We start from the raw sequence: 24,750 nt of genomic DNA, 5'->3' as shown, positions 1-24,750 counted from the left end.
CTCAAAGATCTCCTAGAGCCCTCCCATGGCTTGGTGGCATTTGTGGGCCATAACGGGCCCTGCTGTCAGAGGGAAACAGGTGTAGTGGCTCTATGTATTGCCACTGCTGTGTGACTACGGGCAAGCCACGTCCCCTGAACTGTAGTTTTTTTATCTGAAAAATGCCGGTAATACTCCCACCTTGCAGGGTTATTACTGCATGTAAAGGTCCTGGCAAGTACGTATAAAATGTCATAAAATAGTGTTTAATTTTATTATCTTTTAGGGCTTCTAAACACCAGTTCATGATGACATTTTCACTGCCACACAGCCAAAATATCAACAATAGTTGTTCTTTTACAAAGCTAAATTTATTTAGTTTGAGGTTTTTTATTTATGCTGAGGTTGTATGACTTGTTTTTTAATGTTTAAATGCCTTTTTTGAAATTAAAATGCCTTTGAAATGAAATAGTGGGAGGTGGGAGGTTTTTCTTGTTTTCGATGTCCTTAGTGGGCAGAATAAAGTTGGTGGCCTTATGTGGGGCGTTTCTCCTGCTCTTAATAAAAGACACTGATCTGTAAAGTGGGGAGCTTCAGCCTGGTGTCCTGCTGGCCCTCGGGCGAGGAGGAAGCCACAGCTAGAGAGGGCAGGCCACAGCCACAAGTGACAGTGACACAACCCCCCTTCACCTCACTCAGCACAGTGCCTGTCTTTCCTGGGAGTTTCCCCACACCTCTTTCCACCCCCTCCCCTGCTCCCCTTTAGATCCCTGCTTAGGTCTGTTAGTGGCACTTGCCACACTGGGTGGCCCTCTGGCTGCTTGTCTGTCTCTTCTACGAGACTCTAAGCTGTTTAAGGACAGGTGTGGTGAATTATTTAGCCTGTAGCTTCCAGGTCCTAGCATAGAGAAGGTACATACAAATCAATGAGGGGAAACCACACCAACAAAGCTCCCATAAAACATTAACATAGCGTATCTCCTACTTTATTCCTGAAAATACCCGCCAGCTCACCACAAACCTTGCTCACCACTCCTTTTTGAATTCAGACCTTCCTTCTGGGATCATTTCCAGTCTTCAGTGTGTTGCCCAAAGGCTGCTCAGGCTGTTCCCAGGACCCTGGGGCTGTGTGACATCTTCACCACCGGGTTATGTGTTAGAAACTCAGGTGTCACTTCTCATGATGGCTTTTTATAAAATGCGCAAGAAAAAAATTAAAAATTTTTTTTCTATCACATTGGTGCTTTGAAGTTTTTCTCAGTTGGGCTTTCTGCTTTAATTAGTCAGGCTTCATTTTTTTTTCTTTTTTTTTTTCTTTTAAAGCTTTGGGCAAGTGCCAGAGAAGCAAAGAAGGTTATGTAGGGTTTTAACTTAACTTTGCCAAAGATAGAACTGGTGCTTAGCTCAGCTTATCCTGGCACCTTCTTCTTTGATAGAGAATGTTAGAGATTTGGCTTGGTTTATTCATATATATATATATATATATATATATATATATATATGAAGAGTAAAGGCAAGATGACTCTATTTATGTCTTTCTTGGTTCATGAAGAATATGAAAGGCTAACATGTAGGATTAGAACTTGGCTATATAATACTCTCTCCCCCAACCACACACACACAAAAAAAGATCTCGACTTACCATATCAGAATGTTTTTACAATTCCTACTTGGGAATATGATAGGTTTCTGGAATTTAAGATTTACTTATCATTTGAAGACAAAGAAAAGCTTATACCTGTAATTATTGTATTGGATTTTACATGTTTACTGACTGCTGAACAGCTGTTGAAACCTGTCAGTGGAAATTGCTGTTTCTAAGTCTCTGACTGGCGTTATCTCACTTTTTTACTTGATAGTGGAGAGAACTGAGTTAATCTTGTTAGAACGTGGGCCTTCTAGTTCCTCACAGTTGTTTGTGTATGTTAGAGGATCAATTCGTCTGAGAATTGAGGCCCATAAAACACAGTTCATGCCAACATTCCACAGAGGTGACTGCATTCCCTCTTTGATCAGAGGCTCCTTGCAGTGTGTTCGCGGTGACTGACTATGGACGCCGGGAGTGGGAGAAGTCCTCCACTTCAGGTTCTCTTTCCGCCTTCCTCGCTCTTCTCCGGCCTCCTTCCCCTCCTTTCCTTCCCCACTTTGCTCTTTATTGAGATGATCATTGACATACAACCGGATGCACCTTTACGGGCGAGGCCGTGGAGCCACTGTCCCGATCCAGACAACCAGACAATGTCTCCATCACCTCAGGAGGTTCCGGTGCCCTGTGTAGTCAGGCCCCCACCTCACCCCCAGCCCCAGGCAAGCATGGATCTGTCACTGTAGGTGAGTTTGCCTGGTTTGGAATTTCAGATAGAGACGCGCAGTGTGTGCTCTTTGTCACCATAATGTTTCTGTGATCTACCCAGGGGCATCTGTTGGGCGGCTCATTCCTTTTAAGTGCTGAGCATTTTCCACTGTGTGTTTCTGATGTCCTGTGTGGAGAACTGACAGGAACTGGGGCTCTGCAGGAGAATATGCTTGGTCTGTTTGTAGTCCCCCTGTCCCCAGCATTGGAGGAGGGCTGAGAGAACAAGTAAACGGAGCTTGGGGGAGCCACCTTGTCATCAAAGCCTGAGTCCTGCTAGTCCTCAAGTAGTTTGGCTTCTCAGAACAACCCGTTCTGGGTACCCCCATGTCACCTTGGCCTTCGCCTCTGGTGATGGGGAGATGGGCATTCCTGATGACAGAAGGCCTTGCCACCAGAGGGGCTCTGCTTGGGTTTCTGCATGACTTCCGCCCTCCCTGCCAACGGTAGGCCACCTGCTGTGCATTTCGCTTGTTAGTTAAGATCAGGGATGCCTGAAGCATGGAGCCCACCTGGTGTGGGGCCGCCAGGTACTCCCTCCTCTCACCCCAGCACCTGCCCCGAGTTGTCCGGCTTTTCCTGCCCTGGCCCGGCTCAGCTTTAGCTTTATCGAGGCAGGGAGGACGGAGACCCACAGCTGCAGTCGGCCCCATTTTAACAACCCGATTACTGTGTGCCCATAACCTCTTTAAGAATCGCCTCGCAAGAGGCAGTGGTCGCTCAGCGCTGAGGGGAGGGATGGGAGGAGAGAAGAGAGAGCTAAAGAGCACGGGGTTTCTTTCTGAGGTGATGAAAATGTCCGAAAATTGACTGGGGTGATGGTTGCACAAATCTGTGAATACACCAATATCTATTGACGTGTACATGTTAAAGGGCTGAATTGTATGTGAATTACATCTCAATAAAGCTGTTTTCTACAAAGTGGTATGAGAGCCTTTTCACGAAGATGGCGCTGAAAGCGAAGAAGGAAGCCCCTCCCTTCCCAGAGCTGAAGTCACAGGGAAGGCTCTGAAAGCAAAGAAAGCAGAGCTGAAAGGCGCCCACAGCCACGCAAAGAGAAGACCCGCATGTCACCCGCCTTCCAAAGGTACTGCGGCTCCAAAGGAAGCCCAGGTATCCCGGGAAGGGCACCCCGGGGGAAACAAGCTTGCCCACCATGCCGTCTCCAAGGTCCCCCAGCTGCCGAGTCAGCCGTGGAGAAGACAGAAGACAGCCACACACTGTGTTCGTCGTGGATGTCAAGGCCAACAAGCACCAGATCAAACAGGCTGTGAAGAAGCTCTATGACGTTGACGTGGCCAAGGTCAGGACCCCGATCAGGCCTGATGGAGAGAAGAAGACAGATGTTTGACTGGCTCCTGTATGATGCTTCGGATGTCACCAACAAAATGGGGATCGTCTAAACCAGCGGTTCTCAACCTGTGGGTCGCGACCCCTTTGGGGGTCCAACGACCCTTTCACAGGGGTCGCCTAAGACCATCAGAAAACATATTTTCGATGGTCTTGGGAACCGAGACACCTCTCCTCTGTCCGTCTCCAGGCGGGTCCGCCCACATGCAGATACGCCCACATACGAGTATCTGGCTTCAAGACAAAATTTCATGTATTTGTAATTAGAAATAAATATTTCACAATATATAATTACATATTGTTTTTGTGATGAATCACTATGCTTTAATTATGTTCAATTTGTAACAATGAAAATACATTCTGCATATCAGATATTTACATCATGATTCATAACAGTAGCAAAATTACAGTTATAGAGTAGCAACGAAAATAATTTTATGGTTGGGAGTCACCACAACATGAGGAACTGTATTAAGGGGTCGCGGCATTAGGAAGGTTGAGACCCACTGGTCTAAACTGAGCCCAGCTGGCGAATTCTAAATATAAGCATTTTTTACTGTAAACAAACAAACAAAAAACAGTGGTATTAGAGTAAGGTCAGACCAGTAGAAGAATGGGGAAGAATCAAACTGTAGAAATTTTATTCTCTCCCCACATGACACGACTTGCTGCCAGATACTCTGAATCTCCCTTACAGGCCTAGTTCCATGGGAATCATGAGAGTGTGGGAGAAAGAGGGCGGGCTTTGAAAGCATCGGGGGACCTGAGTTAGAATCTCGTGCTGCCATCATGCTGGGTGACCTTGGGCAGGTTGCTTAGCTTCTCTGTGGTGGTTTCCCTTTTGTAAAACGGGGCCAGTAGTACTTATCTTATGGAGTTTTTAAAAGGAGCTCCGTAAAGGCAGCCATTTCACCAGGGACAGTCGTGTAACGAAGGCATCAGATAGGAGAGGCAGCCTGGTCAGATGCTGTCCCGATGTCTGTGCGTGATGCCAGGTTAGTGGCTGTTTACTCGAACCCCCCGCTGACGTGCACTGGACTGAGGTAACCAGGGCACTGGTATTCTTTAGCTAATGTGCTAGATAGACTCTGGTCTAAATTTTTTCTGCCTTAATTCATATGGTTCGAGTAGGTCAGTGGCAAGCTCTTAAAGAACCCACTCGTGTCCCCTCCTTCGTGGAGCCTTCCTTGACCCTGCTTCCCACCGGGGGCCATCGCTCCTTTCACAGCGTCCCCTCAGCCCTGGGTTTTAGCCTTTCCCAGCTCATGCCACTTTGATTTATGTACACCTCTGCCTTGCCCGTGCACTGTGAGCAATCCAGGGCAGGGACCCCGAGGCCCTACACACTGTGCCTGGCACGAATGTTTGGTGAATGGATGCCCAGCGGTTCCAAGTCTGGGGACAGAAACCAGATTGGAACTGGAAATACCAGCTTAGGCACTGCATGCTCGAGATGGATTTCCCTGGAGCGGCCTTTCCGTGCCAGCGTCCCAGCAGCGCCTCACTTGTCCTCTGCCGCTGGTGAGGCATGGCTGAAGGTACATGTAGGGAGAGCTCTGGACAGCTGGTCTCGTTCCTTCATAGTCCCACTGCTATGTGCATTCTTAATTTTGTTCAAATAAAATTTTATTAAGACCCGCTTGCGATCCTTCAGGGAAGCCAAGGTGGAGAGACGGTGAAGTGCAGTGGTTAATAGCTGGACTTGGAGGCCGGCTGCCCGGGTTCAAACCCTGCCTGCCCCGTGTGTTAGCTGTGGAGTACTGGGCAATGTCATAACCTCTCTGAACCTCAGTTACCTCACCTGGAAAATGGAGGCGGTAACAGTACTTAGCTCCATCGGGTTATTTTCATGATTAATAATTGTAAATAAAGAAAGTAAGCACTATATAATGTTTATTGAACAGCCTGTGTTCGTTGGATTAAAAAAGTAAAGAGATCATGGATGGACCTAGAAGGTATTATGCTAAGTGAAATAAGTCAGATTGAGAGGACAAATACCATATGATCTCACTTATATGTGGAACTTAAAGAACAAAAACGAATGAACAAAACAGAAAAAGACTCATAGATACAGAGAACAAACTGATGGTTGCCAGATGGGAGGGGAGTTGGGGAGCTGGGTGAGAAAGGCGAGGGGATGAAGAGATACAAGTTGGTGGCTACAGAATAGCCACCGGTGTAGAGCACAGCACAGGGCTTACAGTCAGGAACGTTGCAACAGCTACGGACAGTGCCAGGTGGGGACTAGACTAATCGGGGTGGGAGTGGGGTCACTGAATAAATTATATAAACTTTTAATCACTAGGCCATACACCTGAAACTAATATAAAGTAATAGTGAATGTAAAAAAGGAATTTCTCTCTAAAAAAAAAAAAGAAAAGAAAAGAAAACAACGAGGGTCCTAGACAAACAAAATGAATACATCTACCTGGCTATGACTGTCCCCTCTCATGACCAAGAGCCCTAAATGGGGCTCAGGGCACAAAGAAGAGTTTTCAGTCATGCTAGCTGATAAAACGAAGGCGACAGTCAGAACTCAGGTGTTTATTCTTTCTTAGTGGAAGAAAATAACCCCAGAAAAGGGCTTTTGTGGTCATATTTTTGGGCTGCTTAAACTTCAGGTACTTTGAAAAATGAGTGCCGGACCATCAGTCTTGGAAAGCCTGTCTGCATGTTGTGGTCCTGAAGTGGTCTCTAGAAACATCATTTGATCTGCAGCTCAGCCTTTTCCAGCCTAGTGTCTGTCACCGGACACAGTGACCGTTAGGGCCATTAGACCTTCAGCTCCTGATCCCGTCTGTCCCACAGCTGACCCCGGACCCCAGAGGATGCTGCTGGCTGAGTGTGGCTGGCCTGGTACCCCTTTCTACGTGCACCACTCTGTGTGGGAGTAATTGCTTTAACTAAGCTGGCTGCAGAATACAAGGACATCTGTATTGGGGTGACTTTGCTGGTTTTTTTTGTTGTTTTTTTTGTGGGGTAGAGGGTGGAGAGAGGAAGATGGTATAATAATTTTCCAAGTAGTGTGAATTATTATTATATTCTCATATGTCAAGTAATCAAGCCTTGTATTGATATGGTCTAAGCTTTATTGGTGTTTTTTGTTTTGTCTTTTTAATATATATATGTGTATATCTGTGTATGTACACACACACATATCTATCTATCTATCTATCTATCTATATATATATCTATATATTTTTTATTGGGGAACAGTGCGTTCTTCCAGGACCCATCAGCTCCAAGTCAAGTAGTTGTTTCAATCTAGCTGTGGAGGGCGCAGCTCAGTGGCCCATGTGGGGATCGAACCGGCAATCTGGTGTTATGAGCCTGTGCTCTAAGCAACTGAGCTAAGCGGCCACCCCTATTGATGTTTTTCCATCAAGGAATTTGTAAAAACAAAACTTTGGAAAAAGAGATTTAACCTGTTCTGTTTTGTGTAATAAGGCCAGAATAGACGGCTGTTTTTAACAGCGTTTTGCGTGAATATGGATAGCAAGAACACTGGTGAACAATGCACATCCACTTAGCATAACTTCCCCTTCCCCCTTGCGATATATTCTTTTGTCAATTACATGTTTTGCTTCTGCCACAGACTTCCCCTCGGGCCCATGTTGCAAGGAGGGAACCGTCCGGCCCTGTTCTGGCCACCACCATCCCAGCTTGCCATGGACTTGGGGGTGGACATGTATCTTCTGGGAGGGCACTTTGGGGAAATTGAGACCTTGAAATATTTGTCTCATGTCAGTTTTTGCATATTAGTTTCAATATCTGCTCTTTCTTGTAGTGTTTATATGTTTTGGTGTTGTTGCATAAGTTTTTATAACACAGAGTTATAATGTACATACATAAAAGAGCACGTGTAATAAGTACCAGTGCGTTTTTCCAAACGCAGCTCACCTGTGTACTGCTTGGCGGTGGCCCCAGTGGCCCGCCCTGCTGCGCCCTGGCTTCAGGCTGCATAGATTAGCTGTGCCTCCTCTTTCTAAAGCAGCGGTTCTCAACCTTCGTAATGCCGCGACCCCTTAATACAGTTCCTCATGTTGTGGTGACCCCCAAACCATAAAATTATTTTTGTTGCTACTCTATAACTGTAATTTTGCTACTGTTATGAATCGTAATGTAAATATCTTTTTGTTTTTCCATGGTCTTAGGTGAGCCCTGTGAAAGGGTCGTTCGGCCCGCAAAGGGGTCGCGGCATGACCCACAGGTTGAGAACCGCTGATCTAAAGGGACGTACGCATTATGCATTCTTGTGGGCACACACACTTAAACTGAGGAGATGTAGGATCTCTTTCTCCCCACCTAAAATTACGTTATTCTTTTCTTCCTTCACTTTCAATTTTTTGTAAAACTCCAGGAGGAAAGGTGTTTTTGTGTTTGGTTTTTACTTGTAGGTGATTGCGCTTGCGTATTTGAGTGGCCCAGTTCTTAGGAGCCCGGGGTCCCCTGCCGGCCTGTCTGGGCCTGCTTGCCCTGCATCCCCCACTAACGAGTTGCTCGCCCTTGGTTTGTGGTCAGAGAGAAATTAAGTTTTACATGTAGGGACAATGTGAGATTATCTCATGCGAGTAAGTCCCTGTCACGTTAACTCTTGTGACACCTGGCTCCTTAGATATAGAGCATGTTTTTTTCTCCCCAGATACAAGAAGAGATTCTAAGACTCTCACATTTGGTGGAAGTTAGTGTATATACTATACGTTGATTTGGGAGTGATATGACTTTTATCCTCAGACCTTGTCTCTCTGATTTTCCATGGAGTACTGAGATTTCTATTTGGCCACTTTCTGAAAAGAAAGCTCTTCTGTGATGGTCCCAGAAGGCCCTGGGCAGCAGCAGCCTGACAACCTGGTGCCTGTAAGGTGAATGAACGCAGCAGCATGTAGGGGACTGGCCTTATCTCGGCTGCAAGGAGTCGCAGCCAACAGGAAATGATGAAATGTGCAGGGAGAATTCGGCTGGAAGCCGGAGGTCAAACATACCAGCAGGGCTGGGAAGAGGCAGGTACGGAAGCGGACCTGCAAAGTTAGGCTGTGGAGCCGGGATTTTGACAGAAAAACGTGAGTGTGCTCTTCAAGGTGTACATTTCCTTTAAGGCAGACCTTTTGAAAGTAGAATTTTAACTGATTTTGTTTTTTTCCTGAGTGATTGCTTTAATGGCAATCTCACCTTTTCAGCATACCTAGTTTTAGAGCTTCTCGAAGGAAATGTTCAGGCAGTTCAATATTAACCAAACAGTGTGGGGTGTTTTCTCCAAAATGCTTTGAGAAAATGCCAGAGTAAGTGTTTGGTTTTCTCAATGTACAGATTTTGGCCTAAATGAATGAAGGATTGTGCTTTATAATTTTTACTCTAGTTTCAGAACATATGTGCATGCTTCACTTAAAATAGATGGAATAAATTAGAAACTTGGGCATGTTGTAGACTAGCTAACAAATTTCTAGCTGTATTTTTTTCTTACTGGGTAGTAGCTACATGAGTTACTTGAGTTAACTGTTAACAGAGGGTTGTTTTTTCCCCTACTTTCAGGCGTTATGGTTATTACATGCTGCCATTTCCTTTCTTAGCAGCCAAATCTAATCTACAAACACACAAATGGGACTTGTGAGAAAAAACGAACAAATTCGCTTTTCCAGTTTAGCTGTCACTGCTGTGCCCTGACTGGCTCCTCTGGACCCCAAGCCCAGTGAGCTGGGCCTGCTCCAAGCCCCGTCCCCCTTCCTCGGTCAGATCCTATTTCTCTTCTCAGCGGGACCCTGTGCCCTCATCCCCATCCGACTGCTGTCAGCAGATGCTTTGTTTTTATTTGTATTAGATAGCGAAATGTAAAAGTTGTATTGTGTCGATAACTGAGCAGCCTTACCTACGCTTTGTTTCTTATCTTTGAAGTCTATTCTGGAATTGAAAAACTGTAGCCCCTTTCCCCCTCCCCTTTATTCCTGCGGCACTGCCCTTCTAATTAGAAGGGTTTTTGTGTGTTTGTTTGTTTGTTTAATCCTGGTACTTGAGCCACCCATCACTAAGTGAATGTATTTATTGGATTACTATTGCTGTGAATATTAGGAAGGCAGTGTCCTCTTTCTGTTGTCCAGAAAGTGCCGTGCCGGCAGTCTGTGCCACATAGAGAAGCATATTGTTAGGTTGTTACTAAGTGTGATTCGTGTATTTCTAACACTTTAGGGTTGCATATTTTCTGTTGTCCAGGAATCCCCCAAATATATAATATTTCTCTCAGACCTTAGTCAGGTCCATGTGTTTTGCCCTTGCTCTTGTAATTCTGAGTGTCTCCTTAAATCCCTTCTTCTTCACAATACGCTCTTACTGAATTCTAGATGAACTTTAAATGCTGCGTTTATGAAAATAATAAAAAGGTATTATGACTTCAAACCAAAACATGTCTTCCAGGTCTGAGATTTATGCCAGTAGTAAGAGTAAGGCACCCTTTACCCCTTTCTTTTTATACCTTCTTGGTTTCTGTTTTTCCCAGTTACATAATTATAATTCTATTATTCATTTGGTGGCATAATTAAAAAGGTGGGGACATGATATTTAGAGTTGTGATGGCTCTTGGAGTCCGTATAGTTAGACCCCTTCATTTTTTTTCTTTTTTTTAAACAAAAGAATTAAGACCAAGAGGTGAAATGCCTCAATGTGACCTCGTCCAAGGTCACACAGCTTCTTGGTAGCTGAGAGAATCTAGAACCCAGGTCTCCTGACTTCTGGGTCGTTGGCCTTTCCTTTATCTGCTTTCTCCACATAGTATTTCAGGATTAATAGGATTTAAGAATGGCTTTTTTCTTCTCATGAGTCCATTTTCATTTGTTTCATTTTCAAATACTGAGCTTTGAGTTAATAATTTTCTTAAGTGGCATAGGCGTACAGTGAATTACCTGAAGGACTGATGTTTCTCCCTCTGAGAGAGATTTTTAAAAAAAATAAGAATTGCTCTATTTTAAAAGTTTTTCTTGCTTCTCCCCTAAACTAGGTCTTATTCAATTGTTATTGTTATAAGTGAACCTCATATGATTATCTGCTAGATGAGAAATCCAAACTTAATAAATATCACAACTAATAAAATGGACAAAAATACTTGTTTCTTTGAAAGAGTGTTCTTCAGGATGTGAAAGGAACTCTAAGTCTTGCTGATTCTAAGTCTAGACTTTGGAAAAGATAGGCTATAAAAAATACATATGATGCAGATAACAGGGGAAATGATTTAAATTGATAAACAATGGAATTTACCCACAACTTTCCAGAATCAATTAAAAACAGTCTCTCCTAGAAATTGGATTTGAATCTTTCTGAAATGCGAGTATGGGAATTAGATGCAAATAGAGGGCTCCTGAGAATAGTGGGTGACAGTTCTTAGACCTTGGTGTGGTCCCCACTGCCTGTCACCTTAAAATGTCACCTTAAAATGTCTTGGGGGAGGCTCATGGAGCAGCACTGGCTCGTGTTCTCTGACATCTTTAGAGTATATATGCCTTGAATTTCTGAAGTAAATGTCCTAGAGGAAAACAGGCATTTTCGTAAACATTTGAATTGCATTTGAACTTGCGGCCAGTAACTTTATACCTGTTTGAATTTCTAAAACCTGAGAGTGAAGTAGGAGAACATGAGCAGTGTTTCTATGTGACAGGTCGGAGCTGTGCCTTCTCTCCTGGTGTTCTGGTCGCCTCCGCTGTCACCATCCTTGGAGAAGAGCCGGAGGACCACATCTGGGGTTACAGAAAGGTGAGGAGCCCTTGTCAGGGAGGGGAGAATATTCACTGCTTCCAGAATTTAGTTACCTCTGTTCCCCAGTTATGTCCTTGCTGTTATATTTTCTGTACCTGTTAAGTATAGACTATTTTAACTGACTTCCTTTCTTAATATATAATTGGCCTTTTTAATATATAATTATATGTATAAATAGATATGTATATATTGTGGGGGCTAAAAACAATACATTTCTTCCCATCTTCTAAGTTCTTCTAGCTGGGCCAATAACCAGATTAACAGAGACAGAGTAATAGGAGAAAATCAAAAGTTTTAATATGTGCCAATGGGGAATTCACATAAACATGAAAATTCCAAAGACAGTGAGGCAACACTGGGCATATATGACATTTTTTGGACAAGAGAGAAAAGCGGGAGATGGGGTCTAGATTTCAGAAGTGAGAATGGATGATTTATAGGTAGTTGAGGAAGAGGAGAACATACATGGCAGGAACACACCTGGCAGGTAAATCCTTGCAGGTAAATTCTGGTGGGGCAGCCCAGAAACATGGGACACGGGGGCATCTAGTGAACAGGCCCTGTCTGAGCCCTGCTACTTACCACACGTAATTCAAAGCACACCAAGGCCAGATCCTAAGACCTTCCTGAAGCAGGTTTCTCTGTCTGAATCTCTTGGGCAGGAAAGGGGGCAGGGCCAAAGGTTCTTTCTGAGTCTGTTTCTTAATAAACAGCTTAAAATCAGTACCCCAAAAAGGCAACTTGAGGGTGGCAAAACTTTGGTTCCCTTCAATATAAATGTAATATTAATATATCTAATTGTACCAGTTAGTAAGTAATATTTGATATTCCCACTTGCCCCTGGCTTCTGCCTACATTAGTGTAAATTCTGGTATGCCTATGAAATTTAAAGATGTGAGGGGGATATGGTGCTGGCTTTGCAACAGACTGAGGGGGCCCCCGTTAAAAGGCAGCCCCTGGGCTGCTGTTGGCCCAGAGGGCTCTGCGAGTTGGTATCACCTGGGCCGTCCTCATTTCCACCTCTGCTCGGGGCTTCTCTCCAGACCAGCATCTAGTGGCGGCCTTAGATCCTCCTCTAGGCTTTAAAGAAACGCCTCCCACTCTCCCAGGTAGGTCCTAGGCCCTGGAGCCGGGCCAGGAGGAGTGTGTGTGCGAGGATGGAGAGATGGCAACAGTGGGAAGCCTGGGCCATCATTTGAATGAGTGAATGAATGACGAGTGAATGAGTTGTAGTGGTCCCTTTCCTGTACACATTGCTTTTGAGGGCACTGCAGCCTGTGTCTCTGGGCTGATGTAAATCCATTTGCGTCTCACGGTTCTGCCTTGACACCAAGTGACAGACTAGGTGTCTATATTTAACGTTTCCTCCAGCCCTGAGAATACGGCCTAAATTTTTTTCTCATTAGACTTAGTCATATGTGAATCATAAGACATGAATTTTAATGTGGATTCATAAAGCATATTCCTCTATTTTGGGGTAACATAAAGAGTCTAACAGGAAGTATTCTCAATTTGAAATTGTGTCAATGGCCATTACAATAGTATGGGGCTTAAATTTTCTTTTTGTTAATGTGAAGCCTGAATTTCATATTCAGTCTTGTTTCCCCGTCAGGGTTTGTTCTGCAGCAGAGTCCTTGAGAATGATTTTGCTGGAAAATGCTTACTTGACAAGATGTTGATGTAATCGACAGGCTAAAATGTTGACCTTCTCAGTTTAGAATTCTCTCTTTGATTCTCAAGTTCCTAACACGTATTGGCACTGCAAGTTTAGCAAAACCAATGAAGCACAGGATAATTTGGGGACAATGAAGTGATCGCTTTATGGTTCTTTCCCGGTATGAACTGACACATAAAGAAAAAAATAGCACAGGGCACAGAGGACTGCAGACCAAACGTTCTGTTGACACTGTTGATTTACCACCTCGAGATGTTCAGCTCAGGGGCTCTGGTTGGACCTGACCCAACCTTTACTGTGCAGAGAGAATGTTACACAGCGAGACCCTGGGGCCGTGCAGGCAGCATAGGACCCCTCTGGAAAGAGAAACATCTGCATAGTTAATGTTGAACTCCAAAGCATTGCACTTATTCTTAGGTGCACCTGGTAAGCTGCTGAGGTTGAAGAGTTTGAATTTGGGATGGTAGAAGTCGAAATGAAGAGAAATCCCGGTGTGAAGCTTACGTCATTTGTCATCGTCCCTGCACCCGACTGCTTTCACTGACGGGTATGCAGGCACTTGAACGAGCTCCGTACTTACTTCCAACCCTCTATTAGGTCACTGCCGGAGGGGGCAGCCCACCTGGGTGCCGGCTGGCTGCATCAGTTGTTCATTTGTGCATACATGCATTCATTCCTTCAATTTAATTTCTAAACTAAGTGAGTGCCATTTGGCACAGATGTGTGATGAGCTACCTCAGGCACAAAAAGCATTGATATTTCTCCTCAGAGAGATTTTTCTTAAAAATAGAGTTCTCTCTTGTCTACTCAGTCTGCGTCAGGCACTGCACTTGGCCCTGGGGTCCCTGAGGGTTGAGATGGAGCTCTTGGCCCTGGGAAGCTCACAGTCCAGCAGAGCCCTCTACACTCCACGGCAGTGAGTCTCCTTCCAGAGCTACAGGGACCTCATTTGTCCGTGAAGAATGGGGGAGGCTACGGAAAACGTCACAGTTTGGGGTGTGTTTTGGTAACAGGGGTTTGTTAGACAAGAGAAGAGGCGGGATCAGTAACACAGAGGCAAGGAGGTCAGACAGAAGATGCCGTATTTGGGAGTTGGATATGGCCGGACTGTGGCAGGTGGTATGTGGCTGTGCTTCCGGTATCTCGGATTTATCAGGTTCAGACCAGTTATCGCCCATCCTAAAGCAGTTCTGTTCTTCCAAATTCTCTGTTTCTCTTTGTGGTGTTACTACCTCCTTGCTTTCAAAACTAGGAATTTCTAATCTGTTTCCCCTCCCACTCCCCTATTCCTTGGTGTAACGGTCACTGTGTCTGTTCTGCCTCAAGTACTGTGCCATTTCTCTTTCTGCAGTCTCTAACTTCTAGGGCCACTAACCACATGTGGCTACTTACATTAAAATGAATTAAACATAAATAAAAACTTAAAAAGCAATTCCTCAGTTGCACTAGCTGCATTTCAAGTGTTTAGTGGCTGCTGGCTGGTATATCAGGTGGCCCAGGTCTGCAGGCTCGATGGTCTGCTCTCCACTCTCTGTCCAAGGGAGCTTTCCTCTCGGGCTCTTAATCAGATCCCGTATCCCCTCTGGATAGATTCCTCATGTGGTATTCAAGGTCCCCAGCCTGGTGGCACCTATTTTGCTTCCTCGTATTTAGCTACTCCCTTTCTTACCACGGCCTTGATTCTTTATACCTTTTTGCCTTCGTTTGTGCTGTTCTTGCTCCCTCCAGAACTCCATCCCCCACCGAGCGGTCCCCTGCTGCCTCAGATCTCGCTGCAGGCTGTCCCCCCTGGCTTTCTTCAGGTTCATCTCCCCTTCTGCTTATACCCGTGTACTTGTAATCACATGGTCACCCTCACTCTCAGAGAGTACAGGTGGTGCTTATTGTGCGGTGTCCTCACCGTTTGTCTCTCATTCTGTGGCAGGCATAGTGGTTAAGCTTTGGGGACAGATGGACTTCATTTCAAAACTAACCATTTACTTGCCAGGTGGCTTTGGGCAAGATATTTAACCTCTGTGAGTCTCAGTTTCCTCATCTGTCAGATGAGCACAATGGCCTTTCCCTCCTGCTGACTGGAACCAAATGCGCAGAGCCCCAGCCCTGCAGACAGCTCTTAACACCGTAGCTGAAAGCTGTCCTCCTTAAAGATGTCATTCCAGTGTCCGTCAGCTGTGCGAAAACCATGTAATCTACAAACAATGTTTTCTTTCTTCTTTTCTAATTCTTATACCTTTTACTGCTTCTTATTACATTAGCTAGTACCTCCAGTACAATTTAAATAAAAATGGTACCGAATAGATGCAGCCTTTTCTTGTTCCTGTGCCTTCCATTTGCTATAATTTTTCTGGTGAGTTTTTCTTTTTTTTGTTGCCTTTTGTTTTGAGTTCCTTCCCCACCCCCTCCAATGCATTTGTTTTCTCTTAGTTTAGAAATTAAATTCTCTGTCTAGTCCTTTAGTGGCTAACCTAGATATTTTAATGTACTTAACAAAATCTAAAGTAATGTTTTTACTTTTCTTTTGACTAATAATGGAAGGATTTAAAACATTTTAACTCCATACCCCCTTCCAATTTGTCTAGTATTCCTTTTCTGAATTTTTCTTTTTTTTTAAAGAATTTATTGGGGAATTGGGGGTTGGGAACAGCGCTGGGGAATTGGGGGAAGGGGAACAGACAAGTTGCTGTCCTTTTGTTCTTCAGTCTAGTTGTGGAGGACGTCGCTTCACTGGCCCATGTTGGTATTACGATCATTTCGTTCTTCCCAGCTGAGGAAGATTGGTCGCTGGCCATTGGATGGCCGCTCACGCTGGCTGCCGACCACTCATGGTAGCTTACGGCAGCCCACTGCAGCCCCATTGCAGCCTACGCCGTCGCGGGCAACTCTTAGCAGCCCAGCTCCAGGTTGAGCTGTTGTTCACCATCTCAGCTGTAGAGGGCAGTGTCACTGGCCCTCATATGTGGGATCCGAACCGGGCCCCTGCTGCTCAGAGCTAGCATCCCTAGCCAGCTCTTAACCAACGAGCCACTCGGCCAGCCCTTTTCTGAATTTTTTAGTTCACAAATTAGATACAGTGTTTTATACAGTCAATGCTATTTAAATTTGTCCATATATTTACCAGTGTATTCACTTACCATTCTTTCTTGTGCTTTGAGCTTTCTGTCTGAGATAATTTCTTTTTGCCTGAAGATTAGTCTTTAGAATATTCTTTTCTGTGAGGGTTTTTTTTGTGTATGTGTGATACATATTTTATCTGTCTGAAAATGTGTAGTTCTTCATTCTTAAAAACTAGTTTTGCTGGGTATGGAATTCTTAGTTGGCAGTTATTATTACTCAGCATGTAGAATATATTATTATTCCAGTGGCTTCTGGCTTTCACTGTTGCTCGTAGCCCAATTGGCATTCGTTGTGATCTTTTCTCTCTGGCTGCTTTTATGATCTGTAACTTTGAGTTTTCAGTTTTACTTTAATTTGTGGTGTTGTGGCTCACTGTTTTTCTTTTTATACTCTTGTTTGAATTCACTGGGCTTCCTTGATCTGTGATTTAGTGTCTTTAAGCATTCTGAAAAGTTATCTTTAGATATTGCTTCTTCCCCATTCTTTTTTTTTAAGATTTTATTGGAGAATTGGGGAAGGGGAACAGCCAAGTTGTTGTCTTTCAGTCTTAGTTGTGGCGGGCGCAGCTAGCTCAGCTCCAAGTCCAGTCACCATCTGGCCGCCTGTCAGTAGCTCACGGCCGCTCAGCTCAAGGTGCCGTGTTCAATCTTAGTTGCAGGTGGGCTTAGCCCACCATCCCATGCGGAGTTGAACTGGCAACCTTGTTGTTAGGAGCACGTGCTCTCACCAGCTGAGCCATCCTGCCACCTGTTAGCAGCTCAGCTCAGATGCAGCTCACTGGACCATGAAGGAATCGAACCGGTGACCCTGTTGCTCAGAGCTTGCGCTCTTAACGAACTGAGCCACTCAGTCGGCCTGCTTCTTCCCCATTCTTAATGTCACCTCCTTTTGGAACTTCATTAGTTGTAAGTTAGACATCACTGTTTCCTCCAAATCTGTTAATTTTTCTTTTATATTTTCTCTCTGTCTCTTTTTGTTACTTCAGCTTATTTATCTACTTATATTCTAGGGTTTCGTCTTTAAATTTGTTTTGTTTTTTTGAAGTCTTTAGATTTCTTTATTTCTTGCCAGCTCAGTGATGAATTATATTTTATTTAGCTTTTAAAATTTTGCAGCAGGAGAGTCATTAAGATACCTGGTTTGCCTTGCCGCTGAGAACAGAAGACTGTTCCATCATACTGTGTGTTTGTGCCAGGGTCTAGCACATTCCGTGACTCATTCATTCCAGATATGTTTAGTGCGCGCCTGTTATGCATCAATGCTAAGACTACAGGGTGAACAAGACAAAATCCTTGTTCTTCAGGAGCTTGCGTTCTTGCGAGTGGAAAGAGACAGTTTATATCATTTGGCACGTGGGGCTGAGTATTATCAAGAAAATGAAGTGGAGTTAGGGGTTGAAGTGTCGGGAATGGGGGTGGATTAGGGAGGCTTTCTTAAGAAGAAGGTGATATAGAAGCAGATGTCTGAGATGTGAGCCGGCAAAGCCTGCAGAGGAAGGCTGTTCCTGGCAGCAGGGAAGCCAGTACAAAGCCGGCCTGCGCCTGCTGCGCCTGCTGCGTTTGGAGCCCCACAGGAAGGGCGCTGTAGCTGTAGCTGGAGGAGTCAGGAGCGGGGAGTAGAAGGAGCTGAGACTGGAGCTGGAGGCTACAGCCAGATGGCATGGGACCTTGTAGGTCAGGGAGGGGAGTGTAGATAAGTGTGACAGGCAGCTGTTGTCAACTTTTGAGTTTGGTGGCTTGATTCAGGGTGGCTGAGGCAGAGGTGGTTCGAAGGGGCCACCTTCCAGCTCTGTTTCAAGGGTGGAGCTGATGGGATGTGGGCGTGAGGGAAGGAGAGAGTCAGGGATGGCGCCAGGCAGTGTCCTGAGCAGCTGCGCAGGCGATGGAGCTGTTTACTGAAGGAGGAAGACTGGGGTAGAGCCCCCCTGGAGGATGGGGGACAAGAGGTGGGTTTTGGGCAGCGTGTCTGTCAGAGAGGCTGTCAAATGCTCAGGATGTTGAGCCAGTGCCGGGCTGTGCGGGAGTCGGAGCTCTGAGGACAGGTCTGTGCTGGAGAAGTAAAGTTGGGAGGCGTCAGCACAGGGCTGGTGTCTAGAGTCCTGGGAAGAAGGGGGTCAGCTGGGAAACTGTGTGCACAGCATGGATCCCTGGGCCCTGCCGGTGCGCACACCCATGAAGGCACCGCCTGCTTTGCAGGACGGGCTTGAGGGTATGTGGGCGCTGGGACCGAGTGGAGAGAAGTGATGGGCAGGCCTGTTACCTGTGACTAGAAGGCACAGGACGTGGATTCCTTCATCTGAAAAGCTTGAGTTTCATGCGTATGGAAATTACACAAGGTGCCTACTTGGTGCCTTATTTTTGTCTGGATTTTCAAAAGTAACCCAACTATTATAAATATTCTTAGGGTAGAAAAATTAAGACATATGGATATGCAAAAAAGAAAAACCCAAAACTTACATATTCCACTATACAGAGGAGGGGACTAAGTGTTAACATTTGTTCAAGTATTTGCTCAGATGTCTCCTCCTGAGGAAAACCTTCGCTGACCACCATCCTGTCCGCGGTAGAGCCTGCCCCACCTGGCTTCATGTTTTTTTCCCCAGCCCTCAGCCCACTTCTGCTCTGTTCCTTACCGGTCTGGCTCTAAGTCCTCTGGACCCTGGACTGTCAGCAGGGCCTTTCCCACTCTCATTCCCACCGTGCCCCAAGCCTCGTCCACGCCTGGCACGTCATAAGCCTTATTACATTTTGTGGAATGAAAGGTTTCACATGGTTTGGTACATGCCTTCTAGACTTTTTTTCTGGGCAATCACCCGCTCTGAAACATATTTTGTGAAATAAACAGTTTTTAAAAATTAGTTTCAGCTGTACAACATAGTGCAATAGTTATACTTTTTACCCCTCAAAGTGACAACCCCCCTCCCCCAATCCACCGCCCCATTTCCCCCAACATCATACATATCTATTGCAATTCCCTTGACTCCACTCCCACACTATATACTCCACGTCTCGTGACTATATATATCTATTCAATTATAGTTGACTAAACATATATTATTAACTAAGCTACAGTGTTCGGTGTTTTAGACCTAAGAGTGCTACTCCGAAGCAATCTGTGCATCCCGGGGCATTGTCCTTGTTTTCTGTCTGTCTGTCCAGCTGCTCAGAGCAACTTGCACCTCAAGGGAGCACCCCTAGCTCCCGCTCCTGGGCTGCAGGCTGCTGGCAGCCACCCCTCCCTTCCTCCTCCAAACAGCTGTTCTCTCTCCCTCCCCATCAGCCTAATCAGATGTGACCTTGACTTCTCTTTCCTGCGGCTGCACTGTGCTCCTGGACTGCAGGGCCCAGTCTTCTTAGGGACTTACTTGACTCCCTTCCCCCAACTCTTAGCAAGGTGTCTGGCACTCAAAAAAGTAAATGTTTCTAGAATAGTGGGGTAAATATACATAAAATTGCTTTGACTTAATATTTTACTGAGTTTTGCAGAATAAATTACATATTTTATTGAAAATATTTAAAATTTTGGGAAAGGCTATTTTTTGAGCCAGCCAAATTGACAAATGTTTTATTAAGGATAGCCTCTCTCTCTCTCTCTCTCTCTCTCTCTCTCTCTCTCTCGTGCGTTTGGTATTATTATTGAAATCAAGATAGTAACCAAGTCATTTTCTTCAGCCTTCTCAGATAATACTTATATATGGTAGTTGGACATTTTATCATAAACAGAAATGTCATTCATTTTTCTCCTTTGTAATCTGGTAACTGGGAATGTTTATTAGGTAGCATCATGGAAAAAATATGTAGGAGGCTTAACATTGCAAGCGTTTATTTTGTGTTCCTGGAGTTTTCAGTACCACAGCTGAGGAATGGGCATGGGAGCTCTGTTTGCTGAGGAGACAGGTGCCCTGTGGGGTGGGTTATGGCCAGAGAGACTGGGAGGACTTGTACTAGGGACAAACAGGCAGAGGCAAACATTTGCTGAGTGCCCATTGTTTTCAGACTTTCACATATAATGAGTCATTTAAATTTCTCATAACTTCCCCTTGAAATAGGGCAGCCATGTTTATCCCCATTTTACAGATAAGAAGAATGAGGCTTAGAAGTTAAAACTTGCAGCTATCACAGCTCATTCAAACCCTGTTCTCTCTCTACTCTCCCTGTTTAAGGGAAATCTTTGCTATTAATTTAGTACTTGGTTTTAGCCCATTAGTTTCAAATCGTTGCTTGATAAGTGGGTTCCCTGTTCAATTTTTTTCCCCAAATTACTTGATAGTCATTCATGTTACATGAACTTTTTAAAAAATAAAATCACTGTGAAGTTAGGACTCAGTCATCAGTTTGTCACACCAGGTCCAAACTGGCCCTGTGTCCTCTAGAACGGAAGACTTGGGCTCCAGCCTGTACAATTCAAACGAAATGGAAAAGTTTCTTGAGAAAGCGGCACCATAGTTGAGCACATAGATACCTACAAAATACTGAAAAACCAAATCTTTTTGTGGTTTGCATGATTTTTTAACTTCAAAGGCACGCATTCACAGCACTGCTTGAGAAGCCTTTGAGTAGCTTGGCCTCCTGAGAGCCCTGATGGCTGTGAGGTCTGTTCGGTGGTTTCCTAGGCTTCTCATGGTGGGCGGCTTATCAGGAAGTGCTCCTTTTCATCCCTGGTAGTCAAACAGCAGAAATCTCTCTTCTTGCAGCATCATGAGTGACTCAGGCTGGCAACCAGACTGTGTGCCCATGACCCTGCTCTTTGTAAATCATCTCTCCCCTCTCTTTAAAAGCCACAGGCCTTCTCAGGGCTTGTCCCCAGGACCTGCGGGACCCTGTGCTGGGCGGGTTAATAGCTCCTTCTCTTCGCTGTGCAGGTTCCTCTACTTGGGGTGCCTTTTCCTACTCAGCTGATGAATTCCCACGGAAGTGTCGGCCCCGCGCACCCTTTCTGGACCCTCTTTCTGTTCTCATAGCGCTTTGTGTAGAACTCTGTCCGAATACTTGGCATCCCCTGTGTTGGAGGTCAAGTGTCCATCAACCCCGTGGCAAGGCGATATCTCGGTGATCGATTGTGTCAGGCTTATTTGACTGAGGCTGGCCCGAAGTCACCATCACTCTGTCAGCTACCAGGTCCCATACAGATGCCATTTGGGTCTCAGAACCTCTAACGCATTTTGGGTTCCATTTTACAGATAATCCGGGTCACTCACAGCCCTCTTAAGTATTTTGCCTGAGGTGACTGGGCCATTAAGTGGTCACAGCAGTATGTCTTGTGAAGAATCACAGATGCAGATTTCAGAGACCTTCTAGATTTACCTGGGAGCGCCATGTTCTTTGGTATTGTTTTCTCTCTAACTGCCTCCAGTTTTCTGGGGGTGGGGGGGAGGGATGCCTTTCGCCCCCTCATCCTGGGCTGCAGCCGCTCTAGAGGATTCAGCAGGGCAGTGAGCAGGGCAGACTTTGAGGGAGGGGAGAGCCTCGGAAAGTGCCCCGCTTGCTCAGGAAAAGAGGCAGCGGGGAACTGCCCACAGAGGCCCTTTGTGAAGTGACAGGAAGTCCTGCTTCTAGACGGGACTGTCTCAAAGTGGAGGGGTTGAAAGAAGCTGAAGTGGTTGACCTGAGGCCAGTCTGACTCATGAGTGTTGTTAATAATGCCCTTTGTGGAATCTTGGGAACCTGCGTGGACAGACTTCAGAGGCGGGGGCCTCACAGCCGGCTCTCAGTGGGCAGCATCTCCCTGCCTCTCACCCCATCACGTCTGCCCTCGTTGAATACCCCCATTTTCTTTTGCCTGAACAAAGGACAACCTTCTGACCCATTCTGTATATTTTCCTTCTGCTTTTGCCAGAAGAATCTTTCTGTCTCATCTGGGCCTGTGTGACTTTTCTTTTTTAGGCTTTAAGTGTGTCTCTCGAGTCAGGAAAACTTGCTCAAGGAAGAAGCATCCCACTGGGCGAGTGCTTCTGACTGAGAGAAGGACTCTTTGGGAAGTGTGTGATGTGTGATATAGCTTAATAGCCTACGACACGGTGGTGGCAGAGCACCTCAAAGACCGGCCAGGGGGAGTGGAGCCGCTCAGGGAACTCAGGGAACGAAGATGAAACTAAGGCGCTGCAATGTCACCATACACAGCTCTTGTACCTGTGGCCACTTGTCACTTGTTAGGTGCTGTGGATAGGATGTAAAGACACCGTGAGGTGAACGGGGGAGGTGTGGCGGTGATGAGCTGATATGTCCTCACGGGCTCTCCACCCCTGACCACCAGCTGGACATGAGAGGAAAAAGATAGATAGATAGATAGATAGAGAGAGAGAGAGAGAGAGAGAGAGAGAGAGAGAGACAGAGAGAGACAGAGAGAGACAGAGAGAACGCGTGAGAGGCAGATGCTGCTTGTGTGAAGGGGTTCTACCGCTTCTGTCCTTGGTAGGCAGCTTTATGCAACTGGGACTCCTTGCTGGGTTGACATGGTGGCAAATCAATGAACTCTTGTTCTTTAGAGCCATCAAATGAGTCTTTGTGGCATGTGACTGCCTGGGCAATCAGCGTAGAATGCCTACCTTTGTGGGGCAGAAGAAGCCACGTCTGTTGAATATGTTTAATTGTGGCTAACAGATACTTTCTTGAGACTTTGGGGATCACAGGTCATAACCCTTTTTCATATTTAGAATGGTAGAAAATCAGAACTTCACAGACCTTTTTCATCTAGCCCACCGCCTCCCCCCACTGTGGAGAAGGGGAAACCCAGTGTTAGGAGGGTGTGAGTGGGGACAGACCCGAGAATGACTCCACCCTCTCCCCATTCATGTGATGAACCATGGGGGACTTACTCAAAGGTGGCCTAATGCAGGCTGCAGTGAGCATGAGGGGCCACGTGGAGAGCGGCTTGGAGTGCGCTGGGCACACCGTGCCTGTTGCTGTCCCCAGGTCAGAAGCCAGGAGGGACCTGAGATGTGCGCTCAGCTCGGGCACGGGGAGCTCAGTCGGCGCGTCCTTCCCTCAGTCCAAGAGCTGTGTCACCTCTCTCCGGACCCCCTGGGACCGAGGCGGACTTTGGGCACTCGTCATTTTGGAGGCCCCACCCTGGGTTATATTAGGTGTATTACATTGTGTTCACACTCAGTTTAAACACTTTCTAAATTGTAAAAGCTAATTGGAAGGATTTTTCCTTTTGGAACTATTTGGCCACAGGAAATGATTCTCCCTCCTTTTGTTCATCTGCGTGTGTTCAGAGGCAGCAGCGTGTGTGAAAGCACAGAGGCGAGAGGAGCGTGGCACGTGTGTAGGGCTCACTGCCTTGTTAGCGGTGGCCGGAGTGGCACACTGTGACTGGGGACGTGGCGTGAGCGGTGACGCTGGAGGGGCAGTGGATAGGTCTGGGAGGCCCTGCTGGCCACCATAAGAAATCACAGAGGGATTTCAACTAGAAGCATAACCTGATCTCCTTGAAAGACACACTGTGGTAGCCTTTTGGAGAATGAAAGGAAGGGGGACCAGCTGGCGTCTGGGGACCAGCAAGGCCATTAGTGATCTGGGCAAAAGACAGTGGTGGCCTTAATAATGGCAGCCATTGTTGTGCGGATGGGCGAAATAGGGGGCTCGGGAGAATCTGAAGAGCTGGTGTCATCAGATTTTGGAAACTGATTAAGTGTGGTGGGGTTGGTGGGGTGCTTGGATTGGGAAGAAAAGGAGTTTCTGGCTTGAGCAGCTGGGTGAATGTGGGACCATTTTCTGATGCAGAAAACCGGAGGGTGGGAGTGGGCTCAGGGAAGGTAGGAAATGGTTTGCAGGGACTGGGGGATGGCCGTGTGGAGGCCGCCAGGTGGCAGTCAGGTGTGTGGTCTGGAGTTCATAGGAGGAAGCTGGGCCTGAGACGCAGATCGGGGGTCACGATACCAAAGGTGGTTTGATGTGTGGGAACAGAAGTGCTCGCTGAGGTAGAGTGTGCAGCGCGAGAGCAGGACCTGGGACGGAGCCCTGAGGACCTCCTGCTCCCAGGCACGGGCAGAGGAGGGGAAGAAAACCAGGAGAGGCAGCGTTGTGACGGCAATGGGGTGACTGTAGGAGGGCGGGGGAAGACCTCAGGTGGCCATGCGGTTTAACACTGGAGTGAGCGAGGGTAGAGAGGGTCAAGGAGTCAAGGCTGAAGGCCCAGAGAGAGGGATTGTGGGTGGAGTGAGGTCCTGTGGCCCGAGAGGAAGTGGGATAAGGGGTCACAGCCTTAGACAGGTGTGTGTGTGGAGGGGCCAGCCTGTGGGTGCATGTACCTGTGGGTGGTGGCGAGAAGTGGAGGGGCTTCTGACTGCCCACTTGTCCATGTTCTGTGAGGTGGGACCTGTCATCTGCTGAGAGTGAGAGGAAGCGAGGTGGCCACGGAGAAGGTGTGCAGGACGTCACTGTGGGGACAGCGAAGGCAGTGAGGAGGGGATGAGTTTCCTCTAGCCCAGCTGGTGATTATAAAGGAGGCCAAGGACAGTGTGACAGGTAGAGGCGTGTTTTCACCAGGCAGGTGTGAAGGGAGAATTAGACTCAAGGAGGTGGTGCCCTGAGGGGAAGAG

At 46.3% G+C, this 24,750-nt stretch overlaps 1 protein-coding gene across 14 annotated transcripts in view; it reads left to right on the top strand.

Annotated features, from left to right (window-relative positions):
- PACSIN2 (protein kinase C and casein kinase substrate in neurons 2) overlaps window positions 1-24,750 on the top strand; it is a 117,880-nt gene that overhangs the window by 36,820 nt on the left and 56,310 nt on the right. For 8 of the 14 annotated variants that reach the window (XM_019624009.1, XM_019624006.1, XM_019624008.1 and 5 more), the window contains exon 2: window positions 11,322-11,416. The exons of 3 other annotated variants lie outside the window; for them this stretch is intronic. The gene's annotated coding sequence lies outside the window, so the exon portion shown is untranslated. Of the gene's footprint in view, window positions 1-8,647; window positions 8,743-11,321; window positions 11,417-13,511; window positions 13,642-24,750 lie in introns of those variants that run through there. 3 more of the 14 variants (XM_019624000.1, XM_019623997.1, XM_019624005.1) reach the window with 3 other exon arrangements.

This window comes from Hipposideros armiger, unplaced genomic scaffold (genome assembly GCF_001890085.2).
Source record: "Hipposideros armiger isolate ML-2016 unplaced genomic scaffold, ASM189008v1 scaffold_572, whole genome shotgun sequence".
Taxonomy (NCBI): Eukaryota; Metazoa; Chordata; class Mammalia; order Chiroptera; family Hipposideridae; genus Hipposideros; species Hipposideros armiger.
The sequence above is the reverse complement of the archived record's forward strand: the minus strand, read 5'-3'. Positions and strand labels throughout refer to the sequence as shown.